Source organism: Corythoichthys intestinalis, chromosome 21, assembly GCF_030265065.1.
Source record: "Corythoichthys intestinalis isolate RoL2023-P3 chromosome 21, ASM3026506v1, whole genome shotgun sequence".
NCBI classification, from domain to species: Eukaryota; Metazoa; Chordata; class Actinopteri; order Syngnathiformes; family Syngnathidae; genus Corythoichthys; species Corythoichthys intestinalis.
The window spans coordinates 32,898,428-32,908,299 of NC_080415.1; the positions used below are offsets into that span (position 1 = coordinate 32,898,428).

Genomic DNA, 9,872 nt, shown 5'->3' on the forward strand with positions numbered 1-9,872 from the left:
GCATAATCAGCAGGTCACAGAGAAGCAGGATTCCACTTGTCTATTGTGTGCTAGTAGGAGGGGGGCGGCACACAACAACAAAAAGAAAGAAAAAGCCTGGAGAGGCGATGAAAAGGGACGCTTAATAACTCGTGTCACACAAGATGAACCACCAAAAGCGAATCATTTTGAGTCGTGCACTGAAAGTCTCTATGTGTTTTCAAAGATTTGAATGGAAATAGTAAACAATTTTATCTAAAACAAAGATTAAATTTAGCCCTCCTACTTACTATTTTGTCTGTGACACTGGAGGAGTCATGAAAATGAGGCGTCATATGATCACAATAGGATCACATTCCTTAACACTTGTTTGGGTTGCTTATGTTACCCGTTACAAATCCGCGTGGCCCTCAATTGCTGCTTAATTGTTGGGTTTAAAGTGCGCACGACAGGAGAAAAAAAGTCTTAAATAGCATTAATATGTAAATTAGAATCATATTTTGAGACGATTCGACTATATACAACAATTTGGCAAAGCGCAGATGACGAGAAATTAGTATTTTAATCTGCCGGTTAGCCACGCCTACCATTATAAGGCTCTAGCGTCCCCATTCGATGGATGACGTCCACAGGAGAAGGGTTTCATCTGTTTTACTACTAAGCCCATTGAGGGGGAATTTTTCAGAACGAGGAAAATGCGACAAAGAGAGCTGCAAAATGTCATTGTTTCAGTCTCTCGACACCGATATTTTTACAGGATATTCTTTTTATCCAAGTATTTTTCCCTTATAGCTAAATCAGTGCTTCTTAATTATTTTCTGTTACGCACCCCCTAGGAAGACGTGAATGTTTCACGCCCCCCCCAAACTTTACTGCCACTGTAAATAGTGTCATTTGTCTATAATATTACTATTATAAGCCTCTGCCTCACATTGTGTCCTTTTTTTCTATTAGAGAAAATAACAGAGATCAACTTATACAGTATAACTTTGCTAATATAACTTGCGGTATATTTACATGTCTTGATAAAAAATCAGTCAGGAAGCTGCAGCTAGTACAGAATGCTGCAGCCAGAGTCCTCACACATACAAGGAAGCTGGACCACATTACACCGGTTTTGAAATCGCTACACTGGCTTCCAGTGAGTCAAAGGATAGACTATAAAATACTACTGCTCGTCTACAAAACACTTAATGGCCTTGGACCAAAATACATGCTTGACTTGTTAGATTCCTATGAGACATCTAGACCCCTAAGGTCGTCTGGAACCGGTCTTCTGCATGTTCCAAGAACAAGAACCAAGCAGGGTGAGGCAGCATTTAGTTATTATGCTCCTCACCTCTGGAATAAGTTACCCGAACCTCTGAAGTATGCTCAAACTGTTAGCTCTTTTAAATCAGGGCTAAAAACGCTTTTGTTTAGCACTGCATATCCATAACTGTCTATATATTTCAATCTACCTGCTTTCTATTCCTCTTGTGCTTATCTCCATTGCTGATTTCAATTATTATTAGGAGTAGTAGTTTTTGTTTTATTTTTTATTTTTGTTTTATTTGTATTTATTTATTTTTATTCTGTGATTAAGTGCGATCTTTTGTCTTGGTTTTTACGTTGTATTGATTTAAATGTGATTTTTATGATCTTCATGTAAAGCACTTTGAATCGCCTCGTGTTGAATTGTGCTATATAAATAAATTTGCCTTGCCTTGCCTAACATTGTTTTGTTTGTAACAGAAAAGACAACGCGCATCAATTTGCCTGAATTAAAAAAAAAAAAAAAAAGTCACATCCAAACTGTAAAAATACACTCAAGGTACATTTTTGACCATTTGATACTGAAAAATTAAAAACACTAAATAAAAACTAATTTAAATTGATTAGAAACATTAATTCATGAGGACAATATGCCAAAAAAATTTACCGAAAAAACAAAACTGAATAGAAGAAAAAAAAAAAGTCTTTGGACAGATGGACAGTTTTTATTTTCGCTGCTCGCTGCTCACAGTATCACCTCCAGTTTGCAGTGGTGTGGGGTTATTTTGCAGTGAGCATGCTAACAGTGCTCACTTGTTTACTGATATAACACTGACAAAGCGGGAAGATTGTTGGCAATATTCGGCACGTTTTCGCTGAAAAACAACCAAGCGGCTTATCAATGAGATTGGGGTCTAATGTCTTTAAGTGACGTCTTAATTGATTTGGCTTCCGGCTCTCCTCTATAATCATTTTTAGACACATTAAACAGTGGTCTTTCCTCATCCACCACTGTATTAAATGTCAAAGCCAAAAAGGCAAACGGCCCGAAAAAAGTGCATTCTCGGCGGCCGAGGGAGAACCGTAGGTGAGGGCGGTGGTCGTGACGATCCCAAGGTGAAAATGGCACTTCTCTGGCGGACACATGAGAACCGGAGAAGACAGTGGGTCGCTACGTGAGTGTGGCCGGAAAACGGCTTTCGAAAACGGCGCACAGCTCTTCATATCTCTCTTCTGTGTGCTCTTGCTTACTTCAAAAATACTGCGCACACTTTTAAAATGAGGGCACCACTGCCACCAGCTGAGTGGATGTGCAAGTACACTTTATTCTAGTACGGCACAAAAAAAAAAAAAAACTAAATCTAACTCATAGCATTAGCATAGCATTCACATTCGCTTTAGCATTAGGCTAATGCTAACGGTGAGCGTCCTCTTAAACTCTCGGACAACTTATTATTTTTTTTTTTTTACATAGTTCATGGTGTCCAGGTGGCAATAATTAATTGAAAATATTGTACTGTTTTCCTGCTGATTGTGTCTTATCAAAAGATGGCATTGTCCATGCAGACTCTAGCACATGTGTTCGCCTGTCAATGTTGATTCGAAATAGTTGGAAACCTTTATATATTTATTTTTGGCGAAAAAACTTGGAAGATGAAAACATTTTGAGTAAACTTCAATTAAAACTAGAAGACATTAGTTTTTGTCAACAAAAACTAGACGAAGACAAACACATTTTGAAATGACTATAATATGAATAGGAATAATAAGTAGTGTCCTCAAAAAGACTATGACGAAAATTAAAAGGGCTTCCAAAAACAACACTGGTTTTAACTCTAGCATCGATAGTTAATTTTAAAGACTTCAAGACAAAAGTGTAACATTAGCAAGTAACGTTGACCAGGCTCGCTTGTAACAGACCTCAATGAAACAACAACCTGTAATGTTCTGCAGGTTGTCTTCCACTGTCAACATTGAGCGTGGCGAACACAAGCGACTTTTCATGCAGAACCGCACACATGGCTTTGATTAGAGGGCTGGGCAGAAAAAGACGCCAGTGGAAAGAGCGAGGCGCCCTTAGTGTGTTATGCTGTGTAAAGTGACAAAAAGAGAGCAAAATGAGTGTTGGAGTGTTGACATATTTGCAAAAGCGGAGAAAATATCACTTATAAAGAAGCTCAACAGACACTCGTGTGCTGCATATGTAGCATTGGTTGCCAACCCTCCCAGTTCAAATGAACTGGGCATCTGTTGACAATGAAAAAAATCCATAAACAATATTACAATTCACTTGCTTGTTTGGCCCAAAACAGAAGTACGAAACAACTGCTAGCTAGCTACCAGAGGTGGGTAGTAACGTGTTACTTTGACTGTTACATTTACTTGAGTAAGTTTTTGAGAGAAAAAACTTATTTCTTAGACTAGTTTTACCACACAATACTCTTTACTTTTATTTGAGTAGATTTTGGAAGAAGTACTCTTACGTCGCTACTTTCGGCTAAACTAGAGTTGTCACATTTTTCCTCTTTATTCTTCATAGTGACTTTATTTTTGACAGAGATGGCAACAGTGGCTGTCTCAGTTTCACCAGTGAGACGTCGCAACAATAACCACATGGCTTCATTATACCAATCAGAGGTAATAATGTTTTTTCTCCACCAGGGGGAACTCGTGCTTTTTGGACAGGTATTTCATAGTGTTATTCTAGTCTAAATTCAATGATTTTTGTGTCGTTTTAGCCTAATATGGTCGTGTAATATGTTAAAGTACAGTATAATAATGACAGTTCATAGATTAAGTTGTACCGAGACAAATATATATCTTTTTTTTTTTTTTTTAAATCAGATATTATCAGCAGTTACTCACAATGTTACTCATTACTTGAGTATTCTTTTCAACAAATAAGTTTTTTTTTTACTTGTACTTGAGTAAATTTTGGGATGACAACTTTTACGTGAGTATTATTAATTTAGAAGTAACGCTACTCTTACTTGAGTAAAATTTTTGGCTATTCTTCCAATCTCTGCTAGTTACTCTTATACATTAAAAGAACATAAAAAATATTAGAAATGTCTATGTATAAGACTCGCTATAGATTTCTAATCAATTCATGTGTTTATTATTCTTGTCTTTAAAATAGGCTTTTATTTAAATAAACAAAAAACACACAAACATTATTGTTTTCCCCAAATATGAAAATATAAAATTGCTTGATTCTAAGATTTATGTGAAAAGTCGATATACATTCATGTGTATACGATACTTTGACATTCATACTTATATGAAATATAGTACACGTTTTCCACTCAAACATTGATTCAGGGAGAAAAACATGAGAATGTTTCTATGAACAGGACACTCTGTATTTTTTAACTAACAATTAATCTGCTCATGATGTGATATATTCAACCTTTGTCTTTAAAAATGGAAAATCCACAAACATTATAATTCTCTTGCTCGTTTAGTCCAAAAATATTGTTAATTGTTTTCATAAATACATTAAAATTGCTTGATTCTAAGTTGATTCTAATGCGGATATATGTACAAACGTCTTTAACAACCCTTAGCTACTTATAACCATTAATACTAGGGCTGCAGCTATCGATTATTTTAGTAGTCGATTAACTGATGAACTAGTTAGTTTGAATAATCGAGTCATCGGATAAGAAACAAAAAAATTTAAATACCTGAGCTGAGCCTCAAACGGTATCAAAAAATAAGTGTGGCTCAAAGTACAAAAGAACAATTCACCACCTTACATAGGAAAAGTCCGCTAGCTTAAATGCTATAAATGCTGACTTTTTTTTTTTTTTTTTTTTTTTTTTTTTTTACAATGCTTTTAACAAATGGTTCAAACACATATTCCCACCAAAAAAACAGCTAAATATACATCTAAGCTAAATTACGAATGCTTAAACAATCATATTAGCTCAAACAGGAACCTACAACCTTATGTCGGTCTTAACCGAGAGCAGGTGGATCCAGTCATGTTAGATAAGTTATGTCATATTCACTGGCTAAAACGGCTAAATATATCTATGAACTAAATTATGAATGCATTTAAAAAAAAAAAAAAAAAGGTCAAATGAAAACCTCTGCGATTGGCTGGCAATCAATTCTGGGGGTACCCCGCCTACTGCCCGTAGTTAGCTGGGATAGCCTCCAGCACCCACATGACCCTCATGAGGAAAAGCAGCATGGAAAATGAGTGAATGAATGAAAAAAACTTAGCTTGTGTTGGTCTTAACAGGGAGCAGCTGCATTCAACCATGTGAAATGTCATATTCACTGTTGCCACTAGAGGGCAGTGTATCCACTCAAATCAATAAAACTCAATGCAAACACTTACAAAACAAACCATTACAACACCACTTTAATTAAACATATATTCGAAGCAGCAAAATTTCATTTGAATCTTTTTATTAATCGAATTACTCGGGTTAATCGATGAATCGTTGCAGCACTAATTAATACAACATGAATTATATTAGAATTTGTCCATGTATCGGACGCTATTAAGTTTTAATTAAATGTTCTCATGCTAGTCTATTTCCTGACCGTCCAATACAACTCTAAGCCATTATGCAAAACAAGCCATAGCAGTGTTGACATGCACAAATAAATCAACATGGACTCCATCTTTAGTCATACTTCAACTCATTTACTCCCATTACAGCATTTGCTGCTACCCTCCCCGTTAAATGATAGGACGTCTATCATCGTCATCGACAGTGAAAGAGATACATTTAATTGAAATTTTGACCATTTGCCAGTAGAGTTCTAAATACTAGCACTCAGATATCAAAAACATTGTAATAAATGACCATTTGAATCAATGACACACATTAAACAGACAACTTATTTGTTGGGGTGTCTAGTTTGCAGCCCAATAATGAGTACGACACCTAAATAGCAACGCCTAACTAAAGCGAAAATAAGGCGCCTCGAAGCTGCAATAAATGTGTCGGAAGCGTGAAAATGTTGAAAGTCGAACGTACCGACAGGTCCGGTTATGTTCGGGTAAAAATCCAAAAAGTTTGAGGCAGGTGTAGAAGAGTCCGCCGAGCGAGTGGAGTGAACGTGAAGCTCTCATTTGATTCAACAAGTGGAGCTCAGTGATGCAAACCGCTCTCCCACTGATGCCTTCAGGGACACTGGGGGAACTTGTGCTCCATTCTTAATTCGTCATGTTTTCACAAAGTGAAAAGTTTGCAGATAATTTTAATACTTTATAAAACGCTAAAAGCTTCTTTTCATAATTTTTCAATTTGATTTTGTTACGAGTAACTCCGGTTCACTTATTTTTTATCTGATTTTGTTACGAGTAACTCCAGTTCCTATTGGACAAAAGCCAATGTTATATTATGATTAAAAATCAATAAAAACGACTATTTTATCATTTATTTTAACTTATTTATTTACCAATTTTCCTCTTTTTTTGTTTTTATGTAACGAACAAAAACTTGAAGTGAAATTCAGGGAAAAGTCAAGTTTTTCTCAATTTATTTTTTTATTTATTTTGGATCAATTACAAACAGGGGTGAAAGTGGTTAGAATTTCTTGCCGGAGCTCCCCGACGTTTTTTTTTTTTGGGGGGGGGGGGGGGGGGGCAAAACTACTGAAATGCAAAGAAAACTGTTTGGTCAGTTATTTCTATAACACATACAACAACTGATTTTCATTCAAAATTTTGGCAAAATAAATGTTAGCAAAAACAGCTATAACCCCAACCTCCATCTCCTAATTTTTATTTTCCCTCATTTCCTCACATACTTAATGCCAAATCTTAATTTTAACTACTTAAGAACATAGGATGTATGGTATATTAAAATTGAAGATAATGTAAACATGTATTTTTGTTGTGTTTTTTAATAATAAAGATATAAGTAACCTACACTCAGAAAAATAAGTACAAATGACTTATATTATGCAGAGTGAAATGGAATATATTTTGAAGATCGCGCAAACATTGACTTTTTTAAATCATAAGGAAATGAATAAGTAGCCTAACATAAATGAACAAATATACCTAAAGTGCACATTAACAGCTAAGATGTTCTGAACCTCCCCATCAGAGCAAATAAAGCTAAATATGATAAATAAGCCACCTTAACTCTTTCCTTGCCATTAAAGATTTGATCCATTTTCTGTTGCAGTGCCTTTTTTTTCTTTTTTTTTGCTGTTTTAGAAAACATGCACATTTGAACCAATCAGAGCTAATTATCTGGTGATCACATGTAAGTATGTCAGCCAATTGAACGGATAAATGAGTCCAGGCGTTTTGCTTTGCTGCATGCATTCGCACATTGACGTGACTCGTCATCGTCAGACTCAGATAACTGCAGCAGCTGGGGAAACCTCCATGCCGTCCGTGGAATAAAATAAATGATAAATATCAGAATAAAATAAATAATAAATATCGGTGGAAACGGATTATGCTACACAAGCACTTTGTTATGCTTGTTAACACTTGTTTATGTAAATATGATGTTGGTACATTGTTTTCTTCTTGGAGATTAAATGCATGTGTGGCAGTTTTGTGTTTTTTTTTTTTTTTTTTTTTAACATAGCGTTTTGACAGTTGCCGTCATATTTTTGGAATCAAAGCACCGTATACCGGAACAGTGTTCCGGCCCTGAATCTTAAACCGGAACTGCGTTCTGGCCCTGAATCTTATACCGGAACTGCGTTCCTGACCGTTCCCGCCCACTTTCACCCCTGATTACAAATATTTAATAATTCCAAATCTATTAAAAAGGCTCAAAAAGAGTTTTCAATTATTTAATAATCTGTTGATTAGTTGATCAAATAGCAGCCCATGATATATAGATTACACACCAGAATTCCAATGCGTTTCAAACTCTTGCAGTTAAAATTTCTTAAGTCGCAAAATGCTCGACTACACCTGAATGCACCATGTCCGTAATGACTGAGCAGTGGACAGGAAGACAATAAACGAGTCTGGTCTGTGTCTAAATGTATGTGTAACCTCTTTGGAATGTCTGGCAAATGCAATTTTACCAACTCATTATATAGCCAGATGCCTATTATATGCAACCCTATACATTGGGGTCGCTATATAGCCAGTATTTCTGCACGTTTGACTGCAATGTTTTATTATTCTGCTGGATTGACAACCCACGCTAGTCTTTTCAAGCGTCCAGCCAATCAGAAAGGTGGAAAAAAAGAGGGCTTATTTTCCCTCTATTTGCACTGATGGGAAGCATGATGCCATCCTACAGGAATGTGTAATCCCCCTTGAAAAAGAAAAGAACAAGAAAATCCAACATTCCTTCTCGGCCAGGAGTGTGTGCATAAATTCTTTGGGATTTCCCCACTTTTATGGTTGTGTTTTCATTTTAAATAAATTAAATAATGCTGGCCAAAAATGAGCTCACACGTTGACTCATGACGAGATCCAGTACATAAAAAAGGCAGTGGTGGACGAAGTACACTTTTTTTTTTACTTAAGTAAATTACTAAATTACCTCCGACTGTACAAGAATGTGCAGCACCCATTTGAAGGCGCGTTACTCTCACTGTTGTTTTTTAATTGGTCAATACCTTGTACACATGCCCATAAGCGGATTTTAAGGGTGGGGCAGGTCCCTCTGGTGGCAGAAAAGTGTCATTGCATGTAACTGACTTTCTTATATATTAAAAAGTTGTAAAGCAATAAAACTGCTAAAAAAAATGAAAGAAATGAACAAAAAATTAATATTTTTATAATGGGTCAAAATTAATTTTCGAACAGATCATGTGACTAACACCTTGACTAGACAGTCATTTGAAAAAAATCGGGGAGGGCAATTTTATTTTTCAAGTGATTTTTTTTTCTTTGAAATTATTATTTTTTGATTGAAGCAACTTTTTTTGGGATTGAATAATTTAGACACAAACTTCCTACCCATAATATGGCCCAAACACAAAAAGGATTGCTTAAAACAAAGAAAACTTTTTCAATGAAAAATTAAGTGTTCAAATTTTTCAATCTAAAATATTTTTTTGCATTCAAAAACTTTTTCTATGATTGATTTTTTTCTCTTTTTTTGATTGAAGTGATTTTTTCTTTTTGAAAATGTATTTTTTGAAGCAATTTATTTTTTTGATTGAATAATAAAGACAAAAATGTCCTAGCCAAAATGTGGCCAAAACACAAATCAACATTACTTCAATCAAAAAAGTTGCTGCAATAAAAAAAAAAAAAAAACAACAAAAACAAAAAAAATCAAAGAAAAATAGCTTTCACGTGCATTTTTTTAGTTTCAAATTTATTTTTGCATTCAAACACCTTTATTTTTTTTTAATGAACCAACTTTTATTTGATTGAATAATAAAGACACAAATCTACCTCCATATGGCTCCGCCCAGGGGATACAATTTTTGACTGGGGTAACTACATTGGCACGACACCGGCGGGCGTACCATATTCAATGGATGACGAGCTTGGCGAAAAGTATTGCCTAAGCAGCCTGATTTAGAATTCCCCTCAAGATTGATGGGAAACAAAAAACACTCATTGTCAACTTATTATTTTAAATATTCTTAGAAGTTAATTTTATTGCTGACACTGCGTTTCGGAGTCATCAACATGTTGTGTCCCCCCCTGCCCCAAAAGTCAAACTCCGCCTATGGATTGG

General features: G+C 35.4%; 1 protein-coding gene across 4 annotated transcripts in view; it reads right to left on the minus strand.

Moving 5' to 3' along the window:
• The window catches only part of plce1 (phospholipase C, epsilon 1), a 151,455-nt gene extending 145,090 nt beyond the window's left edge, over positions 1 to 6,365 (minus strand). For all 4 annotated transcript variants that reach the window (XM_057825375.1, XM_057825376.1, XM_057825373.1 and 1 more), the window contains exon 1: positions 6,231 to 6,365. The gene's annotated coding sequence lies outside the window, so the exon portion shown is untranslated. The remainder of the gene's footprint in view (positions 1 to 6,230) is intronic.
• Positions 6,366 to 9,872: the final 3,507 nt, after the last annotated feature.